At 50.5% G+C, this 23,045-nt stretch overlaps 1 long non-coding RNA gene and 1 pseudogene across 1 annotated transcript in view; both read right to left on the bottom strand.

Moving 5' to 3' along the window:
- The window catches only part of LOC136314520 (uncharacterized), a 101,306-nt gene that overhangs the window by 57,317 nt on the left and 20,944 nt on the right, over positions 1–23,045 (bottom strand). The window lies entirely within an intron of this gene.
- On the bottom strand, positions 19,684–19,804 carry LOC136314771 (U2 spliceosomal RNA; annotated as a pseudogene).

The raw sequence follows: 23,045 nt of genomic DNA on the forward strand, positions 1-23,045 counted from the left end.
ACCGATCAGGACGGGGGTCTGCTCCACAGAGCCGTGCTGAGCACAGCAATGCTAAGTGGTGGGCACCCCGTGTGTGTCTGAGACACTGAGCGTTGTGAGTTCACATTTTGGACAGAATCGAGTTCCAGGGGCCCCACTTCTTACATACAGCTGAGAAATCGCTATGGCTGCCTAGACATGGATGCTGGGTAATGACCCAACAGAAACACTGCACACAAATAACGACTGACGTGTCTCCAGAGGCTACAGAGAGACTCAGCCTGACAAGGCCTGTTCTGTCATGTGCACCTGTGACACACCACAGAAATGACTTCTCTGGCTGCCTCAGTCCTTTGTCACCACCCAGGAGAAGGCAGGGAGTTCCCTGGGAGAGAGTGGGGACCAGCGATGCTGTAGCCTCTTGGCTGGAATAAGCTGCCATCTGCCTTCCCGAGTGGCATGACTTCACGACACTGAGAAACTGCTTCTGTGTGCTGGCTGCAGGGAGGTGAGGGTGACAGGTTGGGTGTTCCTGGAACTGTCTACGTGCTCCAGTCTGTAGGAGGCTAACAGGTAGAAACTTTGAAGAAGGTGTTCTCCCAGCTGCAGAAAGGTTCGGCTCTGTGAAGTCACTATATACCAAGAGGGGGGGGACAGTGTCCAGGGCTTACGGGGAGGCCAAAAGGTAGGGCTGGCCTCTGGCAGGGCTATCCCCATCCATTTAATGTGCCGTGGACACGGGGCCACCGAATAGCAAAGAGGGGAGCTGGGCTCTGCTCTCCAGTGCCCCCTCTGGGTACGCAGAGGGTTGGCACTGACTTCCAAGGGGGCGGCTCCCCTCTTCACTGCGCCCCCAACACTGCCCCTGCACTGGCCAGCCCGTGGACTTACTCTGCCTGACCTGATGTTACTGAGGAAGATGCCACGTGGATTTTTACAACCCTCCCCCACTGACGGGCTCCTTCCCAAATGTGGTAAACATCGCAGGCAAAGTGGTAAGAGTTTGTTGCTATAAGAAAACCAGGGTGGGTACATTAGCTGTTACAAGTTGACCCACATTTCTTTTAATGCAACCAGCATCATTTGGGGGGAGGCTGCCATGAGAGCAAGTATCTACTCTGATACACTGAACGAGAGACCCCCGGGGCACCTATGGAGTGTGGCACTTCTCTACACATGGCGGAGAAGCCAATTGGCAGGCCTAGCGACCACCGCACCTCCATTCTGCATGTGTGTCAGCTTCTGCTCACCAGAGGAGCACGCTGGCACTGTCGGGGTGGGCAGGAAGGACAGAGCCCCTCGCACACCCCGGCTCCCCGCCTGCCACACTTGTCTCAGGACCAACGTGCCCTCCTCCACGCCGGAGGTCCTGACACAGACCTGTCCCAGGAGAGGAACCTGCCCTCTCTGTATGGCTTGGACCACCAACACAGTCATCGTTACTGCCATGACCATGTTCATCAGTAGAAGATGCTCTTCGGAATAGCAATTTTGAATTGAATGAGCAGAAAGACAGGTGACTAACACCCAGCTACAGCCTCCTGGCCTTCCTCAACACCTCCTGCTTGTGATCGGTGTAACTGACACCTTGCTGCTTTGCCATCACACGCCAGCCCTGATGTCAGGTTTTGCTTCTATAGGGTGTTCTGAAATACAGGTCTGACGGACCTCCAGAGCCAGACACGCCCACCCACGCCCCATAAGGGGCAGCTCAGAGCTGGGAGCCGGGAGTGAAATGGACAGAGGCTTTGCCTCCCAGCCGATAAAGGCAAGACAGGGCAGAGGCCCCACTGAGTGCTACGGACTGAACCGGGGATCCCAATCTGCCCAGAGCGGTGGACGCTAGTCCCTGAGACCAGTGGTCCCCAACCTTTTTTGGGCCACGGACCGGTTTAATGTCAGAAAATATTTTCACGGACTGGCCTTTAGGGTGGGACAGATAAATGTATCACATGACCGAGACAAGCGTCAAGAGTAAGTCTTAGACCGATGTAACAGAGGGAATCGGGTCATTTTAAAAAAATAAAACATCGTTCAGACTTAAATATAAATAAAACGGAAATAATGTAAGTTATTTATTCTTTCTCTGCGGACCGGTACCGGTCCATGGCCCGGGGGTTGGGGACCACTGCCCGAGACCACCCTGTCCAGTGAGGGGCCGCAAGGTCAGAGGGGAGACTTTATGTCCTCCCTTCCTTCCATGGTAGCAGCACGAAGTACCACAACTGTAAAGCCCCTTACAAGTCACCACACAGCCCTTTCCCTGGACGGATAGCTAAGCTGGACTCCTCGGACCTCTGCTTCCCTAACCTGACACCACAAACAAGTGACTGGGGCAGAGCAGCCAGGACAGTAACCTTGGGTGCCCTGCTTGGTGAGAAATTCTTATTACCAGCTCGCTTCTGAGACTGACAAGCGCTGCTGACCTCAGTGAAGGCCTTTTATAGAAGCTCAGAGAATACCTTTAAAACAAGCAGCCTTTTTTAAAAGCCCACGGACGAGAACTCTTGCTGCGGCAAGTGATACGAATAGACAGGTCATAGAAAAGCACCTTCGAACGGCCAAGGAACACAAAGCAGGATGCCCAACCTCGGGGGTGGTCAGGGAAATGCAAGTCGCAGCAAGTTATCAGCCAGCACTTACCAACTCTTTCACTCTTACCGACCCGATAGGCGAGCCACCCTGCTGGCTGCCGCTGGGTCAGGCGCAACACTGCTGGTAGAAATGTGAATTAACTTCTTTTTCCAGAAAGTAATCTGACAACCTCGATTTCAGCTTAAAGTACACACCCCCTCACACACTCCAGCGTCCCTCCTGGCTACCGGCTCCCCGTGCGCAGACGTTGTGGGGTTGGTTTCCTACTTAGCGTTCGTTTCTTCCTTCTTTGCAACAGCACACTAGGTTTCCTCCTCGGTCGCCCTCTGCCCTCTGCCATTCCCCTGCGGCTCCCTGCAAGGAGCCCTTAGGGCTAAGCGGAATCCCTCTTGTGAGCCCGTGATTGGCTCGGGAACACAACCTAAGCCAATCAACTCCTGGCATCATCCCGGTTCCCCACTGAACATGTGAGCAACACTCAACCGAGGGCCCTGCAGCCGTCTAGGGGCCGCTGGGGAAATGGTTCCTCACGGTGAGGGGAGACAACCAAAGCCCCTCTCTCCCTGCGGCTTCCGCACGCGCACGCAGGGATGCTGTGGCCAGGCCAGAAAGGGCTGCGCCGCCTGGCTCTCTCGGGCTGAGAACCAGACACGAATGCGGAGATGGGGGGGGGGGGGCCTGTGGGAACCGCCTCTGCCGCTGACCATCCGCCAACGAATTCCTTTTGTGGGGGTTTTCCTCGTCATTTGTGAAGAATTTCAACACGGAGAAAAGCACAGAGAATAAGGTAAAAAATATTCCAGAGCCCACGGCTCAGATTTCACAGATGTTCCCATTTTGCCAGAGGCTCCGGGTCTGAATGTTAAATCAATTTTGACAGGCACCTTTGAAACTCCCTTTGATGGTTTTCCTGACTCTATCTTCCTCCTTCCCTCTGTGAAAGCAAACATTACCCTGAGGTTGGCAGGCACCCTTCCCTTCACCTTGTACGGTTTACATTACATATGCATTCGACTCAACTCTCTGGATCAGTCGACATCAACCATTTTAACCAACAGTTTACCTACTTTACCTATTTTGTGTAGTTCAACCAAACACACCCAGACAGATATTTCCCCCCACAGGTGTCATCCCTGTATATATAATTTAGCAACTCTAGTCATCGATATACTTTCCAGGTTTATCCACGTCGATCCCTGTCATTTTAGTTGCCACGCAGAATTGCACCAGTTGGACGTGCTCTAGAGCAGTGGTCCCCAACCCTCCGGGCCGCGGACCGGTACCAGTCCGTGGGCCATTTGGTACCAGTCCACAGAGAAAGAAAAAATAACTTACATTATTTCAGTTTTATTTATACTTAAGTCTGAACGATGTTTTATTTTTAAAAAATGACCCGATTCCCTCTGTTACATCCGTCTAAGACTCACTCCTGATGCTCGTCTAGGTCACGTGATACATTTATCCGTCCCACCCTAAAGGCTGCTGGTCCGTGAAGATATTTTCTGACATTAACCCGGTCCGTGGCCCAGAAAAGGTTGGGGACCACTGCTCTAGAGTATGTTTCCATCCCCTAAAGATGGGTGCTCAGGTCGTGTCCCTTTTTTCCTGTTCCGGGGGCTGCTTCTCCCGGTGCCCGTGGAGGAAGCTCTCCTGGGCGGGCGGACTGAAGTGGAGTGCTGGGAGGGGCTGGCCCTGAGGTCTACTAGACACTTTCCACACCTCACGGTCCTGCTGTCCACTGGGACGGGCTCCTCCTCGTCAATGTCTCCTCTCCGACGACTCTCCGATTTTACCAGACTGCAACATTTTAGCTAATCCAGTGGCTGCGGAATGGCTGCCTTTTGCGGTTTTAATGTGCATGTCCCCCATCACTCATTGAGCATCTTTTCCAATGTTACGGATTATCATATAAAACCCTTCTGCAAAGAGCTTCTCCCCTGCATGGGGACGGCTCTCTCTGGGCTTGTCAGTGGGTTTCTCGTTGAATCCTTGGGCGTTCCTCGGGGACTCAGAATTAGTTCCTTGGGACAGTGCAGGTATCTTCTCTCAGGGAGGGGCTGGCTTTCCCACCTTCTAGAAATGGCATCTACTGTATCTACTGTCACTCATAAGTCTGAACTTTTAGGTCATGAAATTTATCAATCTTTTCCTTTATTCATTTGTTTTGTTTTTTGGGGGGGTTTTTTTGGTGTCTTGTTTAAGAAATCCGTCCCTCCCTAAGGTCATAAAGCTATCTGCCTGGTTTTCCTCTTAACATTTTATTTTATTTATTTTTTTTTTTCATTTTTCTGAAGCTGGAAACAGGGAGAGACAGTCAGACAGACTCCCGCATGCGCCCGACCGGGATCCTCCCGGCACGCCCACCAGGGGCGACGCTCTGCCTACCAGGGGGCGATGCTCTGCCCATCCTGGGCGTCGCCATGTTGCGACCAGAGTCACTCTAGCGCCTGAGGCAGAGGCCACAGAGCCATCCCCAGCGCCCGGGCCATCTTTGCTCCAATGGAGCCTTGGCTGCGGGAGGGGAAGAGAGAGACAGAGAGGAAAGCACGGCGGAGGGGTGGAGAAGCAAATGGGCGCTTCTCCTGTGTGCCCTGGCTGGAATCGAACCCGGGTCCTCCGCACGCTAGGCCGACGCTCTACCGCTGAGCCAACCGGCCAGGGCTCCTCTTAACATTTTAAAACTCTGTCTTTCACATTTAGGTTTTAGATCCACCTGGTATTTACTTTTGTGTGAGACGTGAGAACGCTAAGTGCATATTTCCCTGTATGAGAAGTCCGTCCTCCCAGCACAGTATATACGGACGTGGATGGCTCCCTCTGGATTATACCTCTGATAAGCACCAAGGCCGAAGAGACAGCCCGGAGAACCCAAACATAAATCTCTGCAAATACCACGTAGTTTTAATAACTCAACAAAAAAGCCTTATCTCGTGGCGCAGGGCTACCCTCTCTCTTCTTTGTCTGGGTTTTCTGGGTCACGTCTTCTTCCTCATGAATTTCTGGATCAGCTTGTTAAATTCCGTGGAAGATTTTTTTTTTTTTTTAATCAAAGCTTTTATTGGAACTGGTCTGAATTAATGTATGAATTTGGGGGAAATGTGCCATTTTTTATAGCATTAGTTCATTTATCTCCCTACGTATTCACACTTTTCTTACCGGCTTTCTTTCTGAGTGTCTTCGGTTTTTTTGGGTTTGTTTTTTTTTTTAATAGTTAATGGGATCTTTTCCATTTCGTCTTCGATGTGGATATGTTGAGGAATACCACTGGAAGTCCGGCAAATTTTATGAATTCACTGAAGAGCTGTAACCACATAGAACATCTTGGATTTTCTAAGTAGACGACCATATGGGTTTCTAAAAAATAAATTTCTCCTCTTCTCAAGACTCACCTCCCCTATTTCCTTTCCCTCTGGGGTCGCCATGCCGAGGTCGGCCAGTGACCTGGGGGAGAAGTGCAGTGGCCGCAGGCTCTTCGCTGTCCCCTGCAGGTGGCACTGCCCAGGAGGACAGCTTTCACCGTAGGCTTTGGCTGGATGCCCCTTCTTCGGCCTTCTGTTTAACTGGTCATTTTATAAATCAGGGGTCCCCAAACTACGGCCCGTGGGCTGCAATGCGGACCCCTGGGGCCATTTATCCGGCCCCCGCCGCACTTCCAGAAGGAGCACCTCTTTCATTGGTGGTCAGTGAGAGGAGCACATTGACCATCTCATTAGCCAAAAGCAGGCCTATAGTTCCCATTGAAATACTGGTCAGTTTGTTGATTTAAATTTACTTGTTCTTTATTTTAAATATTGTATTTGTTCCCGTTTTGTTTTTTTAGTTTAAAATATGTGCAGTGTGCATAGGGATTTGTTCATAGTTTTTTTATAGTCTGGCCCTCCAATGGTCTGAGGGACAGTGAACTGGCACCCTGTGTAAAAAGTTTGGGGACCCCTGTTCTAAATAGTGGGTATGAGTGTCAAGTTTTTTTTTTTTTAATTTTTTTATTTATTCATTTTAGAGAGGAGAAGGAGAGACAGAGAGAGAGAGAGAGAGAGAGGAGAGACAGAGAGAGAGGAGAGACAGAGAGAGAGAAGTGGGGGAGGAGCTAGAAGCATCAACTCCCATATGTGCCTTGACCAGGCAAGCCCAGGGTTTCGAACCGGCGACCTCAGCATTCCAGGTCGACGCTTTATCCACTGCGCCACCACAGATCAGGCTTAAAGTTTTTTTTATCAAACACTTCTAATGCATTTATTGAGACGCCTGAACACCTGTCCTTCTGGAGTCTGTGGCTGGGTTCAAGGCGGCGAAGGGATTTTCAAACGTGCAGCCATCCCTGCAGTTCCTCCTCATGATGTTTCTGATATGTGACCCCTTTATGACAGTGGCTAATACTTCTCTGTAGAACCAGAGATTTTTATAGTATTATTTATAAAATAATAAGTTTAAAAATAGTTTTCAGGGTAGATTTTTTTATAAAAGATTCGCTAAAAAAAAAAAAAAGCATTTACTTGACGTTGTCTGGAAACATCTCCCGCATGTGGGAACCTACCCTCACTAGACTCAGGGACCACACTCAGCCCAGCTGCCGCCCAGCATGGCCGCGGGCTGCTCACACCCGATGGCAAGGGAGGGGGACGGTGTGAGCTGTAAGGGGCTTAGGGGGACACGTTCCACAGTGACCCTGCAGTGCCCACATCTCTTATCCTTACAACCAGTTCAACGAATACAGAATGTCCACGTTCTGCCCACTTCTCGGACACGCCTCAAACCAAAAGGGACAACCCCATCCGTCCCTGTTTTCTCACCGCGGCCAGGCTCCGGGCAGGACACAGAGAAGCGGTGTCCTCGGGGGTCCGCTCTGCGCCGGCACCGTCTCCCGTCCTGACCTCCGCAGCGAAGGAGCAGAGGAGAGGGAAGAACAATGTAAAACAGGGGTCCCCAAACTTTTTACACAGGGGGCCAGTTCACTGTCCCTCAGACCGTTGGAGGGCCAGACTACAAAAAAAAACTATGAACAAATCCCTATGCACACTGCACATATCTTATTTTAAACTAAAAAAACAAAACGGGAACAAATATAATATTTAAAATAAAGAACAAGTAAATTTAAATCAACAAACTGACCAGTATTTCAATGGGAACTATAGGTCTGCTTTTGGCTAATGAGATGGTCAATGTGCTCCTCTCACTGACCATCAATGAAAGAGGTGACCCTTCTGGAAGTCGGCGGGGGCCAGATAAATGGCCTCAGGGGGCCACATGCGGCCCGTGGGCCATAGTTTGGGGACCCCTGCTGTAAAACAACATCCTTCCTCCTCCTCTGCTCCCAAGGGAAGTCGCTTACACTGAGAAAAGGACCCCGGAAGCCAGGCAAAGTGGGGAAAAGCAGGCAGCCATGGCCGTGGGGATGACGTCACAGTACTGCCAACAAGGGTCCCCGTAGATCACCTGACACCTCTCGAGCTCCGGTGACCTCCTCCACCTCCGGCTTCTTTGTAAGGACAGGATGGACAGCAGCAAACACCTGCAGCACTTGCCCGGGGCCCGAATCCCGGCCGAGCCCGGGGGAACGGCAGCCCTGCCTACCGGGAGCCTGCATCCACTGAGGGACCCCCACGTGGACACCAAGGCTGTCGGTTCCACACCCCAAATTCTGAGTATTATTAAAAAACAAAAACCGGGGGGGGGCTTAGCTCTAGATACAATAAATCAGCACCAACTTCACAGAGCAGCATGGTTAAAGTCTTTTGTCAAGAACATTGATTTAGAAATCTAAGACTACGGAAAGGCAGAAAAAAGGGAAAAACGGGATGCAGAAGAATTAAGGGTTGGAAGCAGGTAGAGGAAACTAAAAGCCAACCGAGATCACCCACTGGGCTGGGCACCACTGTGAACACCGGGGACCGACTCACTCATTTCCAAGCCAACCGAGATCACCCACTGGGCTGGGCACCACTGTGAACACTGGGGACCGACTCACTCATTTCCTTCTCACAACCCCCCGGAGTGGTTCTTCTTACTCCCATCTGCCCCACAGAGTGGACAGGAACTGGCTGGTGGCCACAGGGGTTCTTAACCTCCTGCCCTGTGCTCCCAGGGAGAAAACCCGAGGACCCTAGGAAAGTGACATCCTGGAGACAGTGGGGCCTGGTGCTGGCACAGGGCACAGGGCACAGGTCTAGGAGGAGAACGTGAAGGAGTGTCTGCACCTCCAGCGTCGACTGCGGCAGCTCGGTGCCGCGGACGAGCGGATGGTCTGCCATCTGTTTAAACGGAGGCTTTCAGTACTGTTCTGTATTTCTGAGAGGCCAGGCTCCCTGCTGCCCTTGGGGTCTTGCAGACAGTGGTGGTGGTGGCAGCGGTCAGTGTCCCCTGCACGGTCCCCAGCAGCAGCAGAATCATCATTTTCTTCCTCCACCACCGGCAGCCGCAGAAGCAGCAACGAGCCTCAGACGGAGCGCTGTCACCGTGCGAGTGCTGGTCCAGGCGTGTCACGGTCACCCACTCACTGACCTCGGACATCAGTCCTGCCATCCCTCCCGCTTTGCTGATGGGGCCCACGGAGCAAACCAGAGCCCCGGAATCACCTGGCCTGTCCCACGTGGGTGGCAGCTCCTCAGCTATTAAGACAGAGTTGGGGGTCCTCACCCATCCGACCCCAAATGGCTTATCCTGGGACTCCTAAGCTCACTTGCGGGGCAGTTCTGGGAAGGACAATTTTCTCCATCTTGTTCAATTTCTCTACAGGGGAGACCGCGGGGATGCCATCTGACCTGACTAATCCGGCTGTGTCCTCGGGAGGCAGCAGCGACCCGGCCTCGTGTCCCGGCCAGGCCGAGTGTCCCTCACGAGTGTCCCCTCTCAGTAAGACGCACCCCGTGCTTGAGGCAGACGTCCTTGGTTGCAGTCCCAGGCCTGCCGGTCACAGACTGTCTCCCCAGGTGGAAGATTCTGGGCTCAGTGTCATCTTCATAAAATGGGTAGGTTGGACAAGACGGCCCAGAAGTTTCTTTCCTGTCCTGAATCTAAACTGTGCACCTGAACGGAGTCCTCCTCTCTCCATGCTTTGCCAGCCACGCCTGAAACGACCTGTTAACTGGATTTCCTAAGCTTCTCTCCTCAACTTGCTCCTCCTCTCGGTAACAGGGCTGGGGAAGCATGCGTCTGGCAGGGGCGTGAGCGGGTGGGTCAGTGGTCACCGCTTGTGCTGGATGATTAGCCGTTGGCGCTCCCCGGCCCAGAGCAAGACGCAGGAGCAAAGCAGGACCCAAACCGGAAAGCAGCCATGACAGTTCTCTGCTGACTTTCTACGTGAGCCCCAACCAGGGGCATCAGTGCAATCCATTACTGACCCCCAACCTTTTGTTTAAGAGGAAAAAGAAACAAACCAAACCCAATAGTTTCCTGTCCTATCAAAGGATGTTGGCAGCTTTAACTTTTCATTATCTAAGAGAAAATGTCACAAAGCAGAGCTCCGAGTGCAGGCAGGGCTGGGACGCACTTCCTTCTCCACCCTTACTCGCACATGACCTTGGACGACCTCCTCAGGTCCCCGGAGTCTTTGTCTCACCTAGAAACTCTGAACAGCAGTAACCCCATCCGTGTGCCCAAGGGCATGAAATGCAACCACACGGGGAAGTCTCTCTAACCTTTTGGGTTTCAATACTTCTCACAAACAACTTAAAGCAAAATGAATTTTGAAAGGAATATGAAAGGAGCCTTTAAATGTGACATAAGACACAGGTGTACATATAGGTAAAAATATACACTAAAGATCCGTGTGTTTTATTGGATGTACAACACACCTCAATTTTAAAAGTCGCAGGCACACTGGCCCTGGCCGGTTGGCTAAGTGGGAAAGCATCAGCCCAGCGTGTGGAAGTCCCAGGTTTGATTCCCGGCCTGGGCACACAGGAGAAGCAGCCATTTGTTTCTCCAACCTTCCCCTTTTTCTCTCTCTCTTCCCCTCCCTCAGCCAAGGCTCCATGGGAGCAAAGTTGGCCTGGGCACTGAGGATGGCTCCATGGCCTCCGCCTCAGGTACTAGAATGGCTCCAGTTGCAACGGAGCAACACCCCAGATGGGCAGAGCACCGCCCCCTAGTGAACCTGCCGGGTGGATCCAGGTCGGGCACGTGAGAGTCTGTCTCTCTGCCTCCCTGCTTCTCACTTTAGAAAAATACAAAACAATAAATTAATAAAAAAAACATTGCAGGCACAGAAGGGCAGAGCCAGCGACATGCTTGAGGCTTATTAGCAACGACATTGACAGAATCACTATTCATTCCAGGGAAAAAGGGCAACAACTTCAGCATCCAGCAAGAAGTGAACAATGCTAAATTCAGGCACTTGCACACAGTGAGGGGGAACACTGTTTACCTATGAAAATTATGTTTTCAGAGAAGGTTTCAGGTCATGCGAACATGTTCCCAATAAAATGAGAAGTGGGGAGAAAACAAGATATGAAACTGTGTATATAGAGGAGAACTCCAATTTGAAGTCCATGTCTGCACAGCCCAGGATCAGAGGCATCAGATGAAAGTGTTACTACGTGTCATCCCTGAGGATACAATGGTGGGTGAGATTTCTTTTCCCCTTTATGCTTTTCTGTATTTTCTAAATTGTCTGCAATGAACACACATTCCTTTTAGAACCAAGAGAAAAGCGTAGTAAAAAATGAATGTGCACCATGTAGCCCCCAGAAGTGGTGACGTTATGGACACAGTGCACGTGCTGAGGTGCGGGCGGTCACTGTTCACGCAAAACTTCTCACGTCTTATCAGAAGGAAGAGAGCCTTCGCCTCCAAGGCAGCGAAGCTGGGAACGGGTCTTTAATGCTATCAAAGTCATCGACTAAAAAGCCCAAGGAATCGCTGATGCACTCTGATTGGGAAGCGAGAGACCGCGGGGAGTGATAGTAACACCTTTCGGATTGTTTTAGAATTTCAAGTCTTAAGAGGCAAGAGGAGTGAGAATGATCTTGTTTCTAAACAATTATTTTTTACATTACATACAGGTAAGGACTCATTTGGGGATCATCGTAGTGTTTTAGCATCATCGTTATGACTATCGCCATATTATTCTGTAAAGGTGGATTGTCTAAAATGTGAGGATGGCCCTACCTTTCTGAATTTAAATGAGAGATCGGAGTATATCTCCAAAGGAGAGGAGTATAACATCCCTGCAGTTTACACTCACATCTTTTTCCTTTTAAAAAAAGATCTAAACCACAGTATCATCTTTGATTCTTGGTCTTTATCTCAAAATGTCTCGTGTTCCTGAAGAAAAGAGCATGAAAGAAGGTCAAATAGATTTCTTCTTATCCCAACAACCGCTCCACATCACACCGGTTGGGAGAGGGACTATTTATTGAGGAGGGGGTTTGGGGAGAGCGTGGATTGAGATGAGGACCATGGCCGCTGCCAGGGAAGGAGTACCTCATACCCCCAAACCTCCTGAACCCCCTGGACCAAGCTCACTGTTCAGCCGCCCTGGGTCCACCACAATTCTCCAGGACCCGGTTTCTGCCCTGACCCAGCTCTGAGAATTTCACTAGAAGGAGGCAATGGGAGGGTGAAGATCACCAGACGTACACAGCACAGTGACTGTAGTTAATACTATTGGATTATATCATTGAAAGTTGTTAAGATAGTAAACCTGAAATGTTATCACCACACAAAACTATGGGGCTTGAAGGTGTTAATTACTAACCTGATTGTGGTTTCACACTATCTACTTGTATCAAGCATCACATTGTACACCTTAAACTCATATATGCTATATGGACATCAGCTATCTCTTGATAAAGCTGGAAAAACATGAAAAAAAAAAAGAAGTGTCTTCTAAGCTTGAGGTCTGCAGGATGAAAACAGAGGAGATTCAAGGCAAGAGCTCCAAGTTGGGGGGAAGCATGGCTCACCCCAAGGAAAGGCAAGGAGGTGGGTGGGGGCCCACGGTGCAAGGCTGCGGGGGGCAGTGGAGAGGGTTTCGGTCTTCCTTTGAAAGGTAGTGGAAAGTTCCGAAGACACTGCTCCGGTCTCCAAGAGTTCATAACTGGCTCAGTCCTAGAGGCACCGGGGAACAGGTCGCCCATCACACGATAGATGCCTGAGGGCTTAATACTTTCACGGCACTAAGAAACTACATATTTCATTAAACTCTTTTTGTTATTTGAGTCACTATATCCTTCGTTCAGGGGGTCTAAGGCCGAATCGGCTGTAGACACAGCTTGACCATCCACACTAGGGGAGGCAAAACAGCCTCATGGTTCCACTCGGTTGAAATCCCAACTCCGCCCCTCACCCAACCTCAGGCAAGCCACTCAGCCGCGATGTCCTAGCTCCCACAATGCTTAGTGCCATTACCTCTTCCAGCAAACCCTATGAGATTCTTCATAAAAGGAGCCTGGCATGTGTTTCCTTCTGTTGACTGAGCACCTGCTTGTATAGTGTTATCAGATTGTATTTGAGCCTGACCAGGCGGTGGCGCAGTGGATAGAGCGTCAGACTGGGATGCGGACGACCAGGGTTTGAGACCCCGAGGTCGCCAGCTTGAGCGCGGGCTCATCTGGTTTGAGCAAAAGCTCACCAGCTTGGACTCAAGGTTGCTGTCTTGAGCAAGGGGTTACTGGTCTGCTGAAGGCCCACAGTCAAGGCACATATGAGAAAGTAATCAATGATCAACTAAGGTGTCCCAATGAAAAACTGATGATTGATGCTTCTCATCTCTCTCTGCTCCTGTCTATACCTATAAATCCCTCTCTCTGACTCTCTGTCTCTCTGTTTCTGTTAAAAAAAAAAATTGTATTTGAGAATAGGCTTTCCACGTAGATGTCATGTGGGCAGGCACCACACTCCCATCATCCACAGCAGTTGAGAAGCTACGTCATTAAAACGACTTCTAGTTCACACAGTCTTTGCTATCCTACTCTGCTTACAGTCTCTAGTAAGTTCAAATAAATTGGGATATTTTCCCCAGGGACTGGTATTGGCCTGAAAGTTTTCTGGGTGTTCTACATGGGAGAGGCAGGTGGGAATCTCTAACTCCAGGCTCAGCCGCGGGTGGTGCAGGGCAGGGACCCCTCCTGGGGCTGTGTGGGAGCCAGCCCGGGCAGCCCGCTACACACTGGCACCAGGCAAAGCCCATCCTGGCTACGTGTCGAGTCAGAAGGGCTCTGAGCCACCACATCTCTCATTGGAAGTGTTTCCAGAACTAACTGCAGACATTTCTGAAAGACACCATCTAAAGGGTTATCTGAAAAGTGGCAGACATCAGACAGACATTATTCTTTCCATGTGACTAAACCACAAGGTGTCTCCACCCGCCTGGGTCAAGAAAGACAAGAAAACCGGGGGAGCTGTGTCCCCAGGCACCTAGAGCTATCGGTGATCAATCGACACATGTTTGTTAAAGGAAGGAAGGAAAGAGGGGGCCAGAAGGCCATGCCTGGTGTTTTCATGCAAAGGATGGAAACAGAGTAGGATGCTAAGGGAACAGAATATATTTTCCAGCATCATTGGACCCAGGACCCGGCCGGCTCCAATCTGGAGACCTCAGAAGGAAGCTGAGGGTTAAACCCACTAATTCCGCCAAGTCCTAGTCTGTCTCGCTTCACAGTTCCCAGGGTCTTTTCCCACACATTCTTTCAGTTCCTGCCCACACTCTGTGAAATAGATGTTATTATCCTCTTTTTTAGGGATGTAGAAACTGCAGCAAAGAGAAGTTCCCAAACCAGGCTGCTAGTCAGGGCCACCAGCGAGGCCGTTAAAAAGCAGAATCCCAAAGCTGCAGCCTCAAACCTACTGAATCAGAGCTTCAGGCTCGGGGGAGGGGTGGCGTGGGGATCGGAACTGATAACGATCCTTGCCAGGTGGTCTCACGACCTCCAGGTAGGAATCACTGGTCCCTAGGTGTTCACGGTGCCCGTGTGGCTGTCTCCCGTTTATCTCCCAGAGCCCGAGCCTTCAATGACCATGAACTGCTTTCGCGGAGTAACCCCAGACTTACACCACCATCCTGGGAACTGAGCGCACAGGGGCACTCGTGGAGTCTGGCGGAGGGCGGGGAGGGGAGCACCTAAGCCTACTTTGTTTCCTCCCACCACCATACAAATCTGTAAAAGTATTTCATTCACGTTATTCTGATATCAATATGGATTTTAAAATGATACCTAGAGGAGCCGATGGACCGTAGAACAGTCCAGCGCTGGGACAAAGGACCAGGGGGAAAAGGGGCGAGGAAGTCACCCATTTCACATGCACAGTGCCTCTCATCAGTGCACAGGGCCCGAGCCACCAACTCCTGCGGACAGTGAACGGGGAATAAAGAAGACAGCATTTGCCTAGATCACGCTGGGAGGCGGCAGGTCTCTGCCATTTGTACATTTATACGTCATACATTTATAGGTGTGATGTTAACTGGTCATTTTGTACTTTGAATCCGATGACCAGTAAATGGTTCACCTGTCCCCGTTCTAGTGTCTCCTCACTTCTAGGTTTTCGGAAACATAAAAATAGGGTTTAAAAAAACAAACTGAAGAGTCAAACGTTTGACATGGTTCTCCTCTGAAGCTTGAAAACACAGGGATGTTTCCTCAAACAAGCAGAGGACGGAGTCATAACCGAGTGGGAGCTATAAAGTCTGGAGAAGATAAGGTGTTGGCCTGATCTACAAAAGATGTTTGGACAACATGCAGATTTTTACCCACGAGATGCTGGCGGCTTTGCCCTCTGGCTGTCGGCAGAAGCACACTACGGCCCTGTAATGATGTTCTTTGCTTTGGAAGAAGATGAAAGACTTGTTTTTGGAAAACCTGGCTGCATGTGCTAATTAGCCAGAGAATCACCGAATTATGAGCAAGGTCTTAAAGATAAGGTTCAAGGAAAGAAACCTCAGAAAACAGTCAACAAATTCCTCTATAATACTGGGTAATGGTCTATCTAGATCTAGGGGATCTAAAGAGGCCCAAATGGGAAAACGGAGTGATATTTGAAGAGTATTCATTTCTGGGCGTGATGATATGCCCACAAGAAAAATGGCTCTTCTGGCCACCTCTGCTCCATAAAGACCCCGGTACCCGCCGTCAGAGTGGAAGACAGGGACCGGAAATCTCATTTCTCAACGTGTGGCTTTGTTTCACATTTGAAATCCAGAGTCATCAGAGATAACCCGACAATGTATCCCTCACCTATTCAAAGGTTCTACCTCTTCCACAGGAAGGGCCTGGGACGAAAAGACACTCTAGTTTCAGGGTCAGTCGTTTCTGGCTTGATATTTTATTCCTTGGTCTTGTCGACACCGTCAACAACATATAATTGAAAGCTGCAGCTGAAACGCTCTTCACTCCCCCGCATCCAGGTCCTGCGATGAACTTGACAGGAAACGCATTACCTATCAAGTTAAGAGTCCTGTGCATTGAAGGACACCTGCGGTCCCCACAAATGAAACCGGAAGTCTGAGGTGTGCCAATCTGCCACGGCCACTGGCCTCCAGGTTGCTCGCCTGCTACCCGGGGCACCCCAGGCAGGAAAGCCACGTCAGCATTTCTGGAAGCTAGCGCGCGCCCCCTGGTTCCTAGCGCGTCTCTAGGTGGGCAACACTGTAGGCATAAAAGCCAACGAAACGCTGCAATACTGCAGCGCCACGCCGCAGGAAGTGTGCAGGAAACACGCCCGCCTGCAGCGCTGGACTGGTTTTCCCCCCTTCCTGGCGGAGGGAGGGGTGACCTGATGTCGCCTGCAGTGGGCGGGGTCCCTGCAGAGGAATCCGGCAGCCTGGAGAGCTCAGTGTGACCTCAGCCTACCTCTCCGTTCCTCTGGGCACCGGGAAACGCACTCGGGAAGGGCTTCCAAGACTCTGCCTGCGCGAACGCAGCCGCGCCAGCTGGTCCCCTGGCTGTCCAGGGGGCTGTCACCAAATCCAAGGGGTAGTAGAGCCACTTCCTGAAGTGAGGTGGGTTTTTTAGAAATAGATCTCAAAATCTGTCGCACCTTCAATAGCTCAAGTGTCCCCTCAGAGCCTTGCCTGTGACAGGAGCTTGCAGGCTGACAGCACTGGGGAGGCGGTCAAGGAAACATGGCTGCATCTCTGGGTTGGCTGGGCCTTCCAAGGACAGCAGGGGAACAGAGAGAAACGGGCTGAGAACTGTCAGTGGAGGATGAGTGAGAAGGCGGATCTCCGTCAGCCCCACCCCCTGCTCCCAGGAGGTACTCCCGGGGTGATGGCCAGCACAGGTAGATGCAGAAGCAGAAGAGACTCCTCCTGGCACGACACCCTGGGAGCCCCTGCCCGTCAGCTGACAGGATGTGCAGAGGTGCACAAGGCATCCAATATATTCGTTCCGCAAACCCTTTCTAAGCACCTGCTGTGTCCCAAGCAGTGGGGACAAAGCTGAGAACAAAGCAGACAAGGTGCTTGGTCCCTTGTCCACTGTCGTGAAGCCGATAATGAAGAAGCAAGCAAGCAATTTTAGACAGGGATAAAGTACTTGGAAGAAAATGAATGGGCTAATAGGGTTAGGGGGAAGTCTTCCTTTAGATGTAAGGGCCAGGAACAGGACCTCTCTGAGGGAGTAAAATTTGAGTTGACACTTGAAATACAAGAAGCCAGGCCTAGAATGCGAGGAGCAAATGCAAAGGCCCTGGGGTGAGTTGTAGGAAGGGCTGGGAGGCCAGCCCTGAACAGAGTGAGCTGTCACAGAGCAGGGAGATGGGGGGAAGGGCAGGCAGGGGCCAGGGCCCGAAGGACCTTGGAGGAGGCCAAGGTAAAGAGCCTGGGTTTTATTCTGAGCGCACTGGAGAGGCAGCAGAACATTTTTAGGCAGGGGAATTATGTGATCTGGTTGCTGTATGGAGAAGTAGAGCAAGATCAGTAACAGGGAAATGAATAACTGCTGCTTTTGTAGGTCAGAAACGTCCGAACACTGGCCGCTTCATACGGTTCCACCCGATTCCTGTCCTGTTGGACCGTCATTGAGAACGCGAGCAATGTCTCAATAAGGCTGCGGCGCCTGCCACCAGCACGGCGTCTTCCCAGAGAGCCATGGGCAGTGGCTGCGGAGCGAGCAGGAGGAACGGAACCCCTCAAGGGGCTGATGGTGGAAACACAGCCCGGGCAGGGGTGGGGGGGGGTGCCTCACTGTGTCCCAGCAACCTGCAGAGCACACAGGAAATGACTTCTCAGTTAGCGTTTCCACTCCACCATCTACCTGGGTGTTGTGTTACTCGTTCTGGCAGCACGGCAGCCCCCCCAGCAATGCCCTCCAGGACACAACACACGCTTACCCGCTCCATCAGAGGCACGGGCAGTGGGGGAAGGGCCTCAGCCGGGGCCTCCCTCCCTTGCTCTGCCTCTTCCTGCTGCCTCTGGCTTCCTCCAAGACAGGCAGCTCTGCGGCTCTGCGTGAAGGTGTCCACAGCGTTTGATCCGTTCCATCCACACTCTACTTGGGTACATAGGACGCTCAGTCCCACAATGGTGGGAAGGTTTTGCTTTAACATCTGTGTGAGAATGTGGCACCGAAGCCTCTCTTTGGACTGCATAACCACAATGAGCATTCAATATGCGCCATGCAATCTTTACACGCTGCATGAGGCTAACGATGACCATTTTCCATTTCAAACACTACAGACTAGTAATCGAACAATACCTCAACGCTATTTGATTTTGGGGGCTGCTATCCCCGAAGCCCAGAGAGAAGTGTGTACTTAACCCCTCCACTGCCTGGAGACTGTGACAGAGAAACCCTAAGGGGCAGAGACACTGATATGTCACTGTAAATCAAACCCTGCATGAATCATTATTGATTATCAGCCAGTAGAGCACTGGATTTGGGATAAAGTTTAAAGAAAGAGCAAGAGCTTTTTTTCTCTTTGAATCTATTAGAAACTAGTTACTGAGGGCCTTTGGGGGCTGCCACACTCCTTCTTAATTTGTTCTAAGCTACGTGGGGCTGGCTTGACGTGGGCCCATCATCTAGAGTAGCAAAATAGGCCACTGACCTGAAATGAAGAGCCTAAAATATGGAAATTACATAAAGATGAATCGCTAAGGTATTTTACGGTCTCTCTGGAACTGAGTTCTACAAAAAGACACCAAAATCAAGTTCTTTTCAAGTACACAGAAGATGTAGTTTTTTTGGGGGGGAGGGTAGAGGTGGGGGTATCATCCTGCCCCGCAAATCACAATGTTAAAATGAGCCTAGAAACAGCTTAGACTGAGAGGTTGGCTAGAAGTCAGACACTGGCTAGCCAGGGAGGCCAACTCCACCGAGGTTAGCAGCCTTCCTTCATTCCACGTCATTTCTCAAGGGAATTCAAGAATTCCTGGTGGGGCAACGGGAACGCCCCAGTCCCCAGTGCATGGGAGGCCAACACCAACAAGCCACTCAAAAAATTCCACCCTAGCCCTGGCCAGTTGGCTCAGCGGTAGAACGTCAGCCTGGCGTGCGGGGGACCTGGGTTCGATTCCCGACCAGGGCACATAGGAGAAGCGCCCATTTGCTTCTCCACCCCCACCCCCTTCCTCTCTGTCTCTCTCTTCCCCTCCCGCAGCCAAGGCTCCACTGGAGCAAAGATGGCCCAGGCGCTGGGGATGGCTCCTTGGCCTCTGCCCCAGGCGCTAGAGTGGCTCTGGTCACGGCAGAGCGACGCCCCAGAGGGGCAGAGCATCGCCCCCTGGTGGGCAGAGCGTCGCCCCTGGTGGGCATGCCAGGTGGATCCCGGTTGGGCGCATGTGGGAGTCTGTCTGACTATCTCTCCCCGTTTCCAGCTTCAGAAAAATACAAAAAAAAAAAAATTCCACCCTACTTTGAGCTACATTGAAAAATATGAATCAGAGATGAGTGTGTCAGTAAATAGCTATGTGAACAATCTCTAACCTTCCCCAGTACTTTCTTTCCCGTCAGCCTCAATAAACAAGAGATGATCAACAGTATGTCCAAATGGAAACAAATTTTCCCCGGCTTCTGGATTTGACCACAAACAGACTATGACAGAGTATCGTTTTGCTCAGCTACCACCTTTTATATCTGTTCCCTTTCCATTACTCATCAAAACGAGAATATACATACTGTCAGTGAAGCCTTTAACCAATCAAATAGGAAGCTTGTCTCAAACGTGTCTGCAACTGAGGGATATTCCCCTTGCTATTCTTTCTTAGGGCAGAGCCTAAACAAACAAAAATATACTCTTTTAAAACTGATAAAAACAGATACTACATTTGATCTTAGCCAAAAGGCCAAAAAGCAACTTAAAAAAAAATACATTTTTTCACTGTCAAGTTTCTGGTAGAGAAAAAGCCACTTTCCAGGTTAAAAAAAGAAAAAATCACAACTAGTGATCTGAAGGGTCAAGGTCTATAGTGACATTTTAAAAAACTCCCTGATATTCTTTTAAATGAATTCAAAGAGGACTACACAAACACGTTTGCACGGGTCACTATCTAATAAGTGTGAGCGTGCCTGTGTGTATTTCCTAGGAGCACGGTCGAATTCAGACCATCAGTGAAAGGTGATGGACACCACAATCCTCCTCGGGCTTCAGTACCAACTCCACCTGCAATACGTAAACAAAGGGCCACACAGAGACAGAGCCATTAAAGGGGCGCTGAGGAGACTTTTCCCGTCTGCTTACTCAAAACTCCACATTGCAAGGCAAATGTCTCTCTGCTCGGGAGAAGTCAGCCCAATTCACTTGCATTCTTTCCCTCCCTTACATTCTCTGTGGTAAGTTTCCGCTCTCCCCGAGACCTCGGGAAGATCTATGCACTGCTTACTATGCTAAATGCATTATTGCTGCGTTAGGTCGTTACACATTCATTCGTGTACGATACATCCATTGCTGTGGTTCCAGACGATGCTAGCGTGCTTCCTATAAAACAAGCACAAAGAAACGCCAACACGCTCCAAGTCCACGTGCCAGATTCTCCCCCCCACACACACACACACGCTTAATCACCGCGCGCCCCAACTCCTATCTGCACTTACTCTTCAAAATCCAGGCTCATGCCGGCTTCAAGAGTGTCAATTCTATGATGACTTTTCAGCAGACCATCGAGGCATTTCAAAAATTGTTGTTGTAAATATATAAAATAGAAACAACATATTGCCCTGCAAATGCTCCGTCTCCTTGTTTTTACTTAATCATTCCAACATGAATATCCTGCCACCAGAAAAAGCTTGTTTCAGAACCGAGGCGCGCACACACACATACACAAAGCTTTTCTGGCCCCCCTTTTCATGTGGTTACTTATAAGTTATTGATCTGTGGTGGTTTCTCTCTCGCTCTACCTCCTGGAGGGAGACACTTCATTATGCTCACCTGAACGGCCGTCATTCCTACCCTCCCACCCCCCGGCCTAAGACACACGCGCCATGCCTCGTATGTTCATCTATTTTACATGTAATAAAAATTGGCAGCATATTGAACATTTCCACGACTGTGACAAAGTAAAAGAGGCATATTAGATAGAATCCACGAAAAGTCTGCAGAAACAAATGTTACTCTAATTACTGAGTCTCTTATGGCTCCTTCCCCCTAAAATATATAAGAAAGCCATACTTTCCTTCTAGGGTTTAAAATCAGAGCGATATCCTTTCTGTGGTGAAATTTCTGCTGTTGTTAGAGCAGCTATTTCCATAACGGAAATGTATATATAATGACTTCACCGTGAACAGTAAAAAACATCTTTTGTTAGAAGTGCATTGTACATTGATTCGGGCTGGCTGGGTTGAACAAGGCTTTTAAAGTGCTCAGTCTAAAAATAGGTCTATCGGCAAAAAATGTAGAGACACTTTTTGCTAAGTGTCCCCTGGCTTACAAATAGCTTTTAAAAACAATTTAGATGATTTGGCTGAGGGGTTCAGATGGACCTATCGACCCACAGGCTGTGATCTTCTGTATGACAGATTCAGCTACCGAATTAGTAACACAGTCCAGGTCAAGTTTATTGGCATAAGAGAGTTCTGCAGAGATCCTTTTTTTTTTTTTCTTTTTTTACGCAGTGGGGTTGTGGAAGGATGAGTAGAGGGGTAGGAGGACACCAGGACAAAAAAACCAAAGTTGCAGAGTAAAACCGGGCCAGAGGAAACACAGGTGAAGCGACAGCTAGCACTGCACCCTTCGTGATGAGAGGCGACACACATTTTCATATGCTTTGATGGGGACAACCCAGTGACTTTCACGGAAGCAACACCCATGTAAGAATCATCCCCGAGCACAAACCACACGGCTCCACTCTCCCATTTTTACGACATACTCCAGAAGTATTTACCCACCAAAATCCTGGGCTTTTAAAAAGAACTGCATGTTACTTGTAAACACTAATATTGAATTCAATGATCCCTCTGGTGGGGGCTGAGGGGGGGGGGAAGATGCCATTCCTAACTAGCTTAGGCTAAAACAACAAGTCATTGGTCACTAGGTAGCAAATGAGGGTGGGAGGAGGTGGTGCGACAACCTTTGTCTCTCGTCCCTAGCAAGGGACACTGCAAGGGAACTGCAGACAGCTCCGTGAATCCACGTTTGCCTAATGACTGAAATAAAACACGCTTTATACATCCATCAATACATCAGCCTGCAAAGGCAAGCCGGGCAGCCGGTTACTAGACGAAATTAATATGCAGAAGCACCACCTCCTCCTAGGAGCCTCTGTGCCTGGGCAGGATCAGGAAATCTGAATGGAGGGTTCCAGGAAGGTGCCAGCGATGCCCCCCTGAGACATGACATGCAATTTACCGGCAGGAGAGAATGCCCTGCAAAGGAGCCGGGGGAGGGGAGCAGCCCGCCCGCAGGAGCTCCTGGGAGTGTGAGGCCGACTCTCACCTCGGGACCAGGGAAGAGCAGGCAGGCAGCCGGGCTAGGTCCCCGCTGCCCTGGTGCCCCTGGTGCGTACCCGGCTGGAGCTCAGGGGTGACCCGCAGCCCCGAGCCTGCCCGCCCCGGGGAGCGGAGGCTGCTCCACTACTTACCCTGTCCGCCTTCCTAATAGATGCTAATGGCTCCGTTAGATGGGGAGAAACCGCTTTCTTCTTGTCATATGGAAATTCCAAGTTAAAAAGAAATCCCAGAACATCAGCAGGCTCCCTAGGGCAGCAGACAGGAGGCACACTCCTCCCCCCAGCCTCCTGCACGCTTGTAGCCAGCCCCCAACTTATGGCAGCAAGGGCCAAAAATCAATCCGGAGCCGGAGCAATCGGGTGAGCAGGCAGACAAAGACTTCACCCCGGGCAGAGCCGGAGTCTGGCTTCACTCGGAAAGCCACAACCCGTCAGTGCCATTACAGAAAGGTGGTCCTACGTGCTGCTCTTCTCCAGGGGATTCCTTTAGGACACCCTAAAATACTTGAGTCCCACACTGTCCCAGAGGCTGTTCCATGATAGAGGGACAATCATGGGACAGTGGTCTCCAAAAATCAGTCCCTACCTCCTTTGTGCCAGACCAGAAAGCACGTGGCAGGGTCCTGGCCCCAGACCCTTTCCTGACACGCTCACC

The sequence above is a fragment of the Saccopteryx bilineata genome, chromosome 10 (genome assembly GCF_036850765.1).
Source record: "Saccopteryx bilineata isolate mSacBil1 chromosome 10, mSacBil1_pri_phased_curated, whole genome shotgun sequence".
NCBI classification, from domain to species: Eukaryota; Metazoa; Chordata; class Mammalia; order Chiroptera; family Emballonuridae; genus Saccopteryx; species Saccopteryx bilineata.